The 10,176-nt window shown below is 39.0% G+C and overlaps 1 protein-coding gene across 5 annotated transcripts in view; it reads left to right on the top strand.

Moving 5' to 3' along the window:
• Positions 1 to 5,960: 5,960 nt before the first annotated feature.
• C2H10orf71 (chromosome 2 C10orf71 homolog) overlaps positions 5,961 to 10,176 on the top strand; it is a 43,591-nt gene continuing 39,375 nt past the window's right edge. The window contains exons 1-4 of one of the 5 annotated variants that reach the window (XR_006505493.1): positions 5,961 to 6,141; positions 6,790 to 6,983; positions 8,012 to 8,106; positions 9,636 to 10,136. The gene's annotated coding sequence lies outside the window, so the exon portion shown is untranslated. Of the gene's footprint in view, positions 6,142 to 6,789; positions 6,984 to 7,605; positions 7,621 to 7,689; positions 7,906 to 8,011; positions 8,107 to 9,635; positions 10,137 to 10,176 lie in introns of those variants that run through there. The other 4 variants (XM_044665772.1, XM_044665775.1, XM_044665776.1 and 1 more) reach the window with 4 other exon arrangements.

Genomic DNA, 10,176 nt, shown 5'->3' with positions numbered 1-10,176 from the left:
AGAAAGAAAGAAAGAAAGAAAGAAAGAAAGAAAGAAAGAAAGAAAGAAAGAAAGAAAGAAAGAAAGAAAGGAATGAAGGAACGGAGGAATGGAGGAACGAAGGAACGAAGGAACGAAGGAACGAAGGAACAAAGGAAGAAAGACAGCTAGGTGGTACAGTGAATAGAGTGCTAGTCCTGGAGGTCAGAAAGACTCCTCTTTCTGAGTTCAACTCTGGCCTCAGATACTTAACTATATGACCCTGAACAAGGTCACTTAACCCTATTTGCCTCAGTTTCCTCACCTATATAACATGAGCTAGAGAAGGAAATGGCAAACCACTCCAGTATCTTTACTGAGAAAACTCCAACCGAGTCACAAAGAAACAGACATAACTGAACAAAAAAAGTGTGGATATAGATATAGATATAGACACATATATACATATATATATATATATGTATGTACATGCACACACATTTTTTCTAGTAGGGACCTCATAGATCATCTTTTTATTACAAATAAGAACAATGAAGTGTATGGATGTTTGAACTTGCTTAAGGTCACATGAGTAGAACACAACAGAGATGGAATTTGAACCCAGGTCTTTTGTCTCTGAAGTCAGTATTTTTTCAGTGAAAAGCACCGTGGAAATGCCATTTGAACTGGATCTTGAAGGACAAATTTAGATATCACTAGGTATATGTCAGGGGAAGGGGGGGAGCATTCCAACATAGGGAAAGCCAAAAGGGGAAGAAGTAGGTGGGGAAAAGATAACCTATTTTCCCCAGAGGCAATGTAATATATGAGAAAGAATATTGGATTTGAACATGTGAAGCCCGAGTTCAAATCCCAATTCTTCAAGGCTATGTAAGTAGCCCCAGGAAGCATTTTTGATGCTGTGAAGACAATCTAGATAAGTTACAAAGAAAATGTTCTAATCAAAGCCTGTAACAGTGAAGTGAAGAATGAATCAATTTTAATTACAGAACAAGCAAGGTCAGAGCTAGGTTGAACAGTCATCCCACTTTCATAGAACTATCCCTTTGGGGATTTTTTTACAGGAACTGCAAGAAATCTTTCTCAAATGGTGGTATATCTTCTTTTCCATCATCTTATGAATCACATCATTCTTCCTATATCATTTTATCAAGCCATGTTTTTTGTTCTTACACTTTGAGTACATGCAATTTCATTGATTTGATCTGCCACTACCAACACTAATAAAACCTCTCTATAATTTAGTGGGGTAGTTTTTGTAAATTATCATAGATGGGGCACCTAGGTGGCTCGATGGATTGAAAGCCAGACCTAGAGATATAAGGTCTTGAGTTCAAATTTGGCCTCAGATTCTTCCCAGCTCTGTGATTCTGGACAAGTTACTTAACTCCCATTATCTAGCCCTTACCACTCTTCTTCCTTGGAACCAATACATAGTATTGATTCTAAGATAGGAAGGAGAGAGAGAGAGAGAGAGAGAGAGAGAGAGAGAGAGAGAGAGAGAGAGCGGAAGGAAGGAAGGAAGGAAGGAAGGAAGGAAGGAAGGAAGGAAGGAAGGAAGATTANGGAAGGAAGGAAGGAAGGAAGGAAGGAAGGAAGGAAGGAAGGAAGGAAGGAAGATTATTGTAGCCAAAAAATTTTACTTATTTATAATATAACAATAAATCAACAACCCATGATTTTTCAGTAGGAGGAACTCCCTCTGCCAACTACATTTTAGAGTTATGTCCCTACTGGCATAGCTAAGATCATAGAACCACAGATTTAGAGCCAAAAGATGAAGTGTCGTTACAGACCACCATATCCAATCCCCTCGTTTTACAGATAAGGAAAATGAGAGGGGGCAACTAGATAGATACAGCATCAGACCTGGCATCAGGCTAACCTGGGTTCGAATCTTGCCTCAGCCACATCCTAGCTATCTGACCCTTGGCAAGTCTCTTAACCCCAATTGCTCCTCTGTTTTAGAATTAATACTAAAATAAAAGGTAAGGGTTTTTTAAAAAGAAAAGAGAAAAAACCTGGGCACAGAAAGATTAAGCAATGCACTCAAGCAACATAGCTACTAAGTGTTAGAGGTGGGATTTGAACCCAGCTCTCCCTAATCTTGAGTCCAGAGTTCTGTCCACTAAGCCATACTTTAAGCTTCAGACATCAGAACTGAATCCTGACTTTATGTCCAATATTCTACCAGGCTAAACTACTTCTCAAATTATCAGAGACCAACAAAATTTCAAAAGCTACAGTTTACTTTCTTATTTGTTTTCTGGGAATGGATAGTTTGTGTTCATTCAAATGGCATGTCAGAACTAAATTGTGTCATATCCTAATCAGCTTGATTTCCTAGCCTTGTGCAGGGAAGCCAATATCCATTAAACTCTATCATCACTCCCTCTTATTAGAGGTACTCTGCTCAGTCGGTGTACTAAGATGGTAAGCTCTTCAGGGTAAAGGTTCATTTTATGTGGATCAGTGACTAGCACATTGTGGGTGCTTAATAAATATTAAATAGCAACCATCTTAATTACTGGATTACATCATAGATGTCTTAGGGCATGGTATAAATAATAGAGTAATAATTAGTACCAGCAGAGTGTAGGAGTGCCAATTGTAAAGAAGGTTTTTAATAATACTTTGGATGGTTTTTATATTTAATGAAGACATCCCTTTTCATAGCGGGTAAAGCTTTCTTAAGGTCTTATAGCCAAAAGATCTGAGTCTGAGTCCCGTATCCTCCACTTACTAACTACATGATCCTAAGCAAGTCCTTTAATTCTCTGAGTCTGTTTTTTCACCTGTAAAATGGGAATAATATGTGTTGCAGGGGATGGAATATCAGGCTTGGAGTTAGGAAAATACATCTTTATGAGTTTCAATTAGCTATGTAACCCTGGGCAAGTCACTTAACCTTGTGTGCCTCAATTTCCTCATCTGTAAAATGCACTCGAGAAGGAAATGGCAAACCATTCCAATACCTTTGCCAAGAAAACACCGAATGGGGTTCTGAAGAGTCAGGCACAATTGAAAAATGACTGAACAACAACAACCATAACCTTACAGAGTTATAATAAAGAAAATGCTTTGTAAGCCTTAAAGCATTAGAAAAATGTGAGCTGCATGACTGTAACCCTTTTTCTCATGAAATCTATTTCCTACTATGAGGTGTGTCTTTGCTTCAGTAAACAAGCCATGCTTTTAAAGGGTGATGCAATAATGTTCCTTCTTCCAAACAGATAGGAAATACCTCCTGCAGAAGCCCAGAATGACAAGCACATGAAGATTTCCATATTAAGCTGCCTCCTCTAAGTTCATGAGGAGGCCCCTTTCCAGTAAGTAGGATATATCAGCAAGCTAGTGTGGGTGGGTCATTAGCAGTTGGTAGAAAGCAGAGGACTAACTCTCTAGATAGACCCTCCAGCAGGAGGCTGTGCTATCTTTAGCTGAGCAATCCCATGCATTCTTTTCATCTTATTAAAGCCAAGTGCAACATTATTCAGCTCCCATTGGGCATCTCTAATAGCAACCATGTTGAATAAACAAGAAAAATGTTCTCTTGCCTAGACCCTTATCAAAAACCTAAGGTCATTAGCAACTTGGTGTTTGATAAGTCCAAGGACCCCAGCTTTGGGAATAAGAACTCACTATTCAACAAACACTGCTGGGAAAACTGGAATGAAGTATGGCAGAAACTAGGTATAGACCCATATCTCACACTCTATACTAAAATAAGATTAAAATGGATATATGATTTAGATGTAAAGAGTGATACCAAAAGTAGATTAGGGGACCACAGAATAGTTTATCTGACAGACCTTTGGAGAAGGAAAAATTTATGACCAAACAAGAGACAGAAAGTATTATAAGTTATAAAATGAATAATTTTGATTATATCAAATTAGAAGGCTTTTGTGCAAACAAAACTAATCTAACCAATATTAGAAGGGAAACAACAAACTGGGAAAAATTTTATAACAAATGTCTCTGATGAAGATCGAATTTCTCAAATTTATAAAGAACTAAGTCAAATTTATAAGAATACAAGCCATTTGCCAATTGATAAATGGTGAAAGGATATGAACAAACAATTTTCAGATGAAGAAAACAAAGTAATCAATATCATAGGATAAAAAGTGTTCTAAATCACTCTTGATGAGAAATGCAAATTAAAACAACCTAAAGTTACCACTTAACCTATCACCTTGGCCAATATGGCAGCAAAGGAAAGTGGTAAATGTTGGAGGGGATGGGGCAAAATTGGGACACTAATGCATTGTTGGTGGAGTTGTGAACTGTTCCAACCATTCTGGACTACAATTTGGAACTATATCCAAAGGATTATAAAATTATGCATACCCTTTGATCCAGTAATGCCACTCCTGGGTCTACCAAAGAGATCATAAAAATATTTATAGCTGCTCATTTTGTGGTGGCAAAGAACTGGAAACTGAGGGGATGTCCAAAAATTGTGGAATGGCTGAACAAATTGTGGTACATGTTGGTAATGGAATACTGTGATGCTATGAGAAATGATAAGCAACAAAGTTTCAGAAAAAGCTGGAAAGATCTATGGGAACTGATGCAGAGTGAAATAAACAGAACTGGGAGAACATTGTACATAGTAACAGCAATATTGGATGATGATTATCTGTGAAAACTTGATTACTCTCAGCAATATAATGATTTGGGACAATCCTGAAAGACTTATGATGGGGAATGCTATCCACCTCTACAGAAACAACTGTTAGAGTCATTTTTCACATCTGTGTATTTTTGGTTTTAATTTGGAGTTTTGATTATGAATGACTTTGCTCCTTACAACAATGACCAATATAGAAGTGTGGGGGGGGGAAAAGAAATCTAAGGTCAGGCTATATATACATAGCTCTTTTGCAAGTTTTACAAAACACTTTACATGTATCACCTCATTTGAATCTCACAACAACCCTATGATGTGGCATTATTACTATTCTCATTTTATAGATAAGGAAAATAAAGCAAGAATTTTTTTAATTTCTCAAACCTTTACCTTAGCTATTAAAATTATTACAAGGTATTTAATATACTAATCAATACTAAGGCTAAAAAGTAATAAGGGCAAGGCATTTGGGGTTAAATGACTTGTCCAGGGTCACATATCTAGGAACCATCTGAGGCCAGATTTGAAGCTAAAAATATTAAATGACTTGACCAAGATTATACTCTAAGTATCTGGCCTTTCCGTCTCCAGATCCACTACTCTATCTACTATGCCTAGCCATCTTTTGAAACCTACCTGGAGTGCAACCCTCTCAAAAAGGCCTTCCCTGACTCAACCCTAACCCCATGCGAAGTGATATTCTTTTCTTGGATTTTATGTGGCAGTTTGTGCCTCTCTTATTCACGTACCTTGTTCTATTTTGAATTATAGTTAAGTGTGTCATCATTATCCCCATTATATTGTAAGATCTATGAATGCAAGAACCATATCTCTGTATCAGACCCCATGCCCAACACAGTGTTTTGGACAAAGCAAGTGCTTAATGAATGGATTTTAACTGAATTGAACTTAACTGAAGGCAGTGGCTAAACCATTTTGAGTATATTTGTTTAAAGCATCAAGTTTCAGTATCATTACTGTAGCAGGGGACTTGGCAACCAGAGCAAAGACTAATAAAAAAAATCTGCTCAGTACATCAAAACATAAGTTATGGTCATTCAGACTGTGAAATTAGTCCTTGATGTTTGGAAGATAAGAGACAGCCTTGGCTATCGCAGTGCCCATGAGTCTACATTTAGAATGGTGTCTTCATCTGCATTCTTTCCGAACTGCTCAGAGGTTCCTGGATCCTAGAGAACTGTTTCCTTCAGAAGGGTTATTCCCTTTGAAACACTCACAGCCAGCCTCCCATATAGAATCTAGGGTTATCCATTCTCCACTGAGGTAGGCAGACTCTGAGGATAATTTTATCATCAAGTTGCCCAGAGCTGAGTTCCAACTGAAATTTTGCCGATAAGAAGGGGCACAATTTCCAGAGATACTCTGTCTTTGGCATGAGGCAGGTAGAGAAATTCTTGTTGAGAAATCTGATCCCACTTTAGTCAGCTGTGATCTGTAGTCATTGGTTCCTGCCCTGACTCTGACAGTTGGAAAACACTGTCTCTCAGTGAACACCTTCTAGACAGGTTAGTGTCTTGTTCTCTCTCCCTATCTCATTCTTCTTGTTGTGTCCACCCTGCTACCCTCCTGGCTTCCTTTACTATGGTGTTGGCTTTTCAAATGTCCTTTAGCTCCTTCCTCTTTTCCCCCCAAACTACTTCCTGAGTTTTCCCTAAATCTCTCGCTTCTTTTCTTTTCTTTTTCTGATTCCATCAACTTTATGTAAACCCCGTTCCTTCCAGTAGCAGAATTTAAGTTAAATACAAATTCCTGGTAACCTAAACGAGACACAAGGTCTCATTCTCCACTTGTGATGAATTATAAGAATGAGAATGAAGACATATTGAAAGATGGGGAAGAAAGCTAATTAGCAGACACTAGTGTCCCTATTAACGAACCTGTCTCTCATTTCCCTTATAATGCAGATCCATCCTCCTGATTCTAGCGTCTACTTAGTTCTCTTAGGTTGTCGGCTTCCAGAAGTTTGATTCTCTTTTATTTTTGCTTTGCTTTCCCTTGGAGATGGAGGAGATAAGGATGTCAGCAAGGAAAAGTGAGGGATGTGGTTTGTTCATTGCTAAAACTATTTCTGAGACTCACACAACTAGCTCAGCATTCAGACTTGTAAAGGCAACAAATGGACCCATAATGGGTCTCTCTCCATTTCTTCCCAGTTTGAACCAATTCCCACCAGTACCCCTCAATGACCCAGGCTTCTACAGAATGAGTCAGAAATAGGAAGATGGTATATTGGAATGGCGATTGGAATATCAACACTACAGGACCTTCCTTCTTAGTCCTATATATGGAAGATAGACTCCTCCCTACAAACCAAAAATATTTCTGAGCCTTAGCTTCAAAGGAAGAGGTAAGGCAGGGGGCTTTGAGGGTGAGGGGAGTACAGAATAAAATCTTATTGAGACCTGAGAGGAAAGGCTCCTGAGAAAAGCAATGTGCTTCTCACAAGCCCTATGGACCAAAGCCAGTTCCTTCCACAATGATCCTGAGATTCAAGCCTCACCCTAACCAAGGAAATTAGTTAAAGAGCAGCGATTGGAATAATTGTTTCACTTACTTTTTCTGTTTTCCAGACGGTTGTCGTTGTTTATATCTGTGCTTCTAAAATTTAAGGTTATCTTGCTTCATTACATATCTCCCCTATTATTTCATAACCTATTGCAATTCTCAACCTGAAACCCAACCCTGCTGGCTTGTCTCCTCCCCTACAGCCAGTCATGTTATTTTGCTCTGAGGGGACGGGAGAGTGGCCTCCTTACTCGAGGAATGCAGGATACATTTGTCCGGAGTTGATGATGAAATAGGCTATTTCTGAACCTCCACATCAACAGCCCAATCATGGGTCGCCCAGAGCACATACTTGTTCTGCTTGTTGACGGTGTCTTAAATAAATCTTTTTCTTTGTCACCTTGAAACATTGATCTATATCAAAGTGTTCCATAGTTCCATAGTTCCATGGATTGCTTCGGGTTGAGTTTTGAATCCAGGTTAGCGGCCAGCTCAACAGGCATCTTTATTTTTCACCCCTCTCTTAGCTATCCATTGCCACGGCCAGATCTGAATGTAAAAATAGCTGATGAGTCTGTTTGTTTAATCTTTCTGTTACTTGACACCAAATGGTTGTTTCAGTGCGTACTGTTTGCTCCTTCTCCACCAAGAACTCTTTTTGGTTCCCCCCTCGCTTGCTGTCTATTTAAATATATTTCAGTAACTTTGTATTTCTTGCTTGATTCTTGTTTCATCTAGCTTGGCAGATCCATGAGAATTCGAAGGTTTGACTTTTCAACTCACTATCTTTTATTCGTCTTCAAGCAACTGAGTTAAAGAGGGGAGCCCAGAATGCTTGAATAATGGAAGGTCCTTGTTTTGCTATCCTAGTGACTGGGATGCTGTGAAATCCGGTAGCTCATTGGGATCCTGGGAAAGGGACAAAGACCTGACTTACCCTTGACTGGAAATGTGGAACCTAGAAGGTAAGGCAAGAAGAACGGCTGAGCTTTTTCAGTGACACTGAGTGGAAGCTAATGAGTCAGATGTGAGCCCAAGTACACTATTTAGGTTTGAGTGTGATCTGTGGTGGTGTGGACAATCTTGCGTAGAATTGCATTTATGTCGAGAGGTGCTGCGTGTCTCAGTACGTATTCACATCTGGGCAAGGGTGCATGCATTCAGACCCCAGTGAGCTTATGGCCAGTTGTTTTTATTAGTCAAATGACACCAATCGACTTCTCACAGAATTAGAATCGTAGAATTTCAGAGCTGGAAGGGGTCTGGGAAATCAATTAGTCTAAACCCATCATTGTACAGATAAGGCCCTGAGAGATTTTGTGACTTGTCTGCTAGTAATGATTAAAGCAAAGACAAGAATCCAAGTTTCCTGAGCTCTAATCCAGCATTTGTTCAATGACACCAGGTTGCCTTTCATAGCTAAGGGCTAAAGAGGAAACATACATTGGTTTCCTTGTCTATTATTTTACCATCTTAATCTATACAATTTACCATCCTAATCTAAAAAATAATAATAAGGAAAATCATTTTTGTTAGTTACAGCCAAAAACATAAGGCAGTGGATGTGTTTCCACTGCTAAAACCCTCTCAGTGTGTCCCCATCCTGTCATCTTCACAGGGAGAGATTCTGCTACCTACATTTCCCTCTTGGTGTTCTTTACGGATAATCAGCAATTATCACTTTTTCCACTGCTGGAGGGGGATTAAATGCTCAACAAAGAGCTCTTGAGCTGATGTAAAAAACAAACATCTATCATCAAATAAAATGATTTTTTAGGTTTTTTTATCATAAGTAATCATATATAGGGCTCAAATAAATATAAATAGATGTAAAATGGGTCAACTCCATAAAATAAAGCAAACAAAGATAAGAAAGTAGGGCACTATGAAGTTAGTCCTTCATTGTACCAAACAGCTACCAGGAAATGTCAAACCTTATTTTTTAAAAGGCCATATGACATGCATATCCCAGGACATAGAGTGGAACCTCTAGTCTGTATCCACTTTATTATAAGGAGTTTAACTAAACTGGTCCCAGGGTTTCAAATCCAAGCAAGTCAGGGAATCTCCTGTGTGTCATTATGAGGTATGGAGCTGGGTGAGCTCATGAACAAAATCCATCCCTGTGAGAAATACACTTCTATAGCTGACACTGTGAAGGAAAGTTAGATTTTTGCTTATCAGAATGATTTATAAATAGATAGTTTCTCATGTGAAGAGAGTCAGAATATGGATTCCACTTCTGGGCCTTTGGGATAAGAGAAATTATACATCCTCTTTAAATGGAACCTTTAGAAAGCAACATGTCCCCTTTGGACCTGAGCTTGGAAAAACTCTCAGGGCAACCTATGCTGAACTTTGAACCCCTAATAAGCAGAGGAAGTTTAACACAATGGACATTTGAGGCAGATACTTGAAGAGAAAGGAAGGGCCAAGGAGAAATCAAGTCATTCCCTAAACAATAATATGGCCAACTATAATGTCTTTTCACCAGGACACAGTGCAATGTGTTTGAATTCTCTGCTTCTTTGCTCCTGGTCATAAGGAAGTCATGAAGATCCTTGCAAAGGAAGATAAGCCCCTCGTCTTGAAATAGCCATATTCCAATCATGCGTGCCAGAAATCTTGGAAATTGAAACCTTCAACCATGAACCAGGTCTGAGCTGTTTTCCTCATTGGCTCTTGGGATTTGATTACAACGGCCCCAATGTTACATGAGTGGAGCAAAGAGCCTTAAGGAAAGTCTGCCTAGATGGAGGGCTGATCTTCAGATCTCGACCAAACTCCTCTTGGTTAACATGTGGCTGATCTTATCAAGCAGGGTAGGTAGTGAAAGGAGTGTGGTTTGGGGCTTGTTGAGGTTTTCTGATTAAAACCAAGTTTTCAGTGCTCCAGGGCTCATTGGGCTGATGCCAAATGTCATGTCCTCAGGATTTTCTCCATTTAGGATTTTTGGAGAAGGGAAGGAAGGAAGGAAGGAAGGAAGGAAGGAAGAAAGAAAGAAAGAAAGAAAGAAAGAAAGAAAGAAAGAAAGA

This window comes from Gracilinanus agilis, chromosome 2, assembly GCF_016433145.1.
Source record: "Gracilinanus agilis isolate LMUSP501 chromosome 2, AgileGrace, whole genome shotgun sequence".
NCBI lineage: Eukaryota > Metazoa > Chordata > Mammalia > Didelphimorphia > Didelphidae > Gracilinanus > Gracilinanus agilis.
Note: the sequence above shows the minus strand (reverse complement) of the source record. Positions and strands in the feature narration are given on the sequence as shown.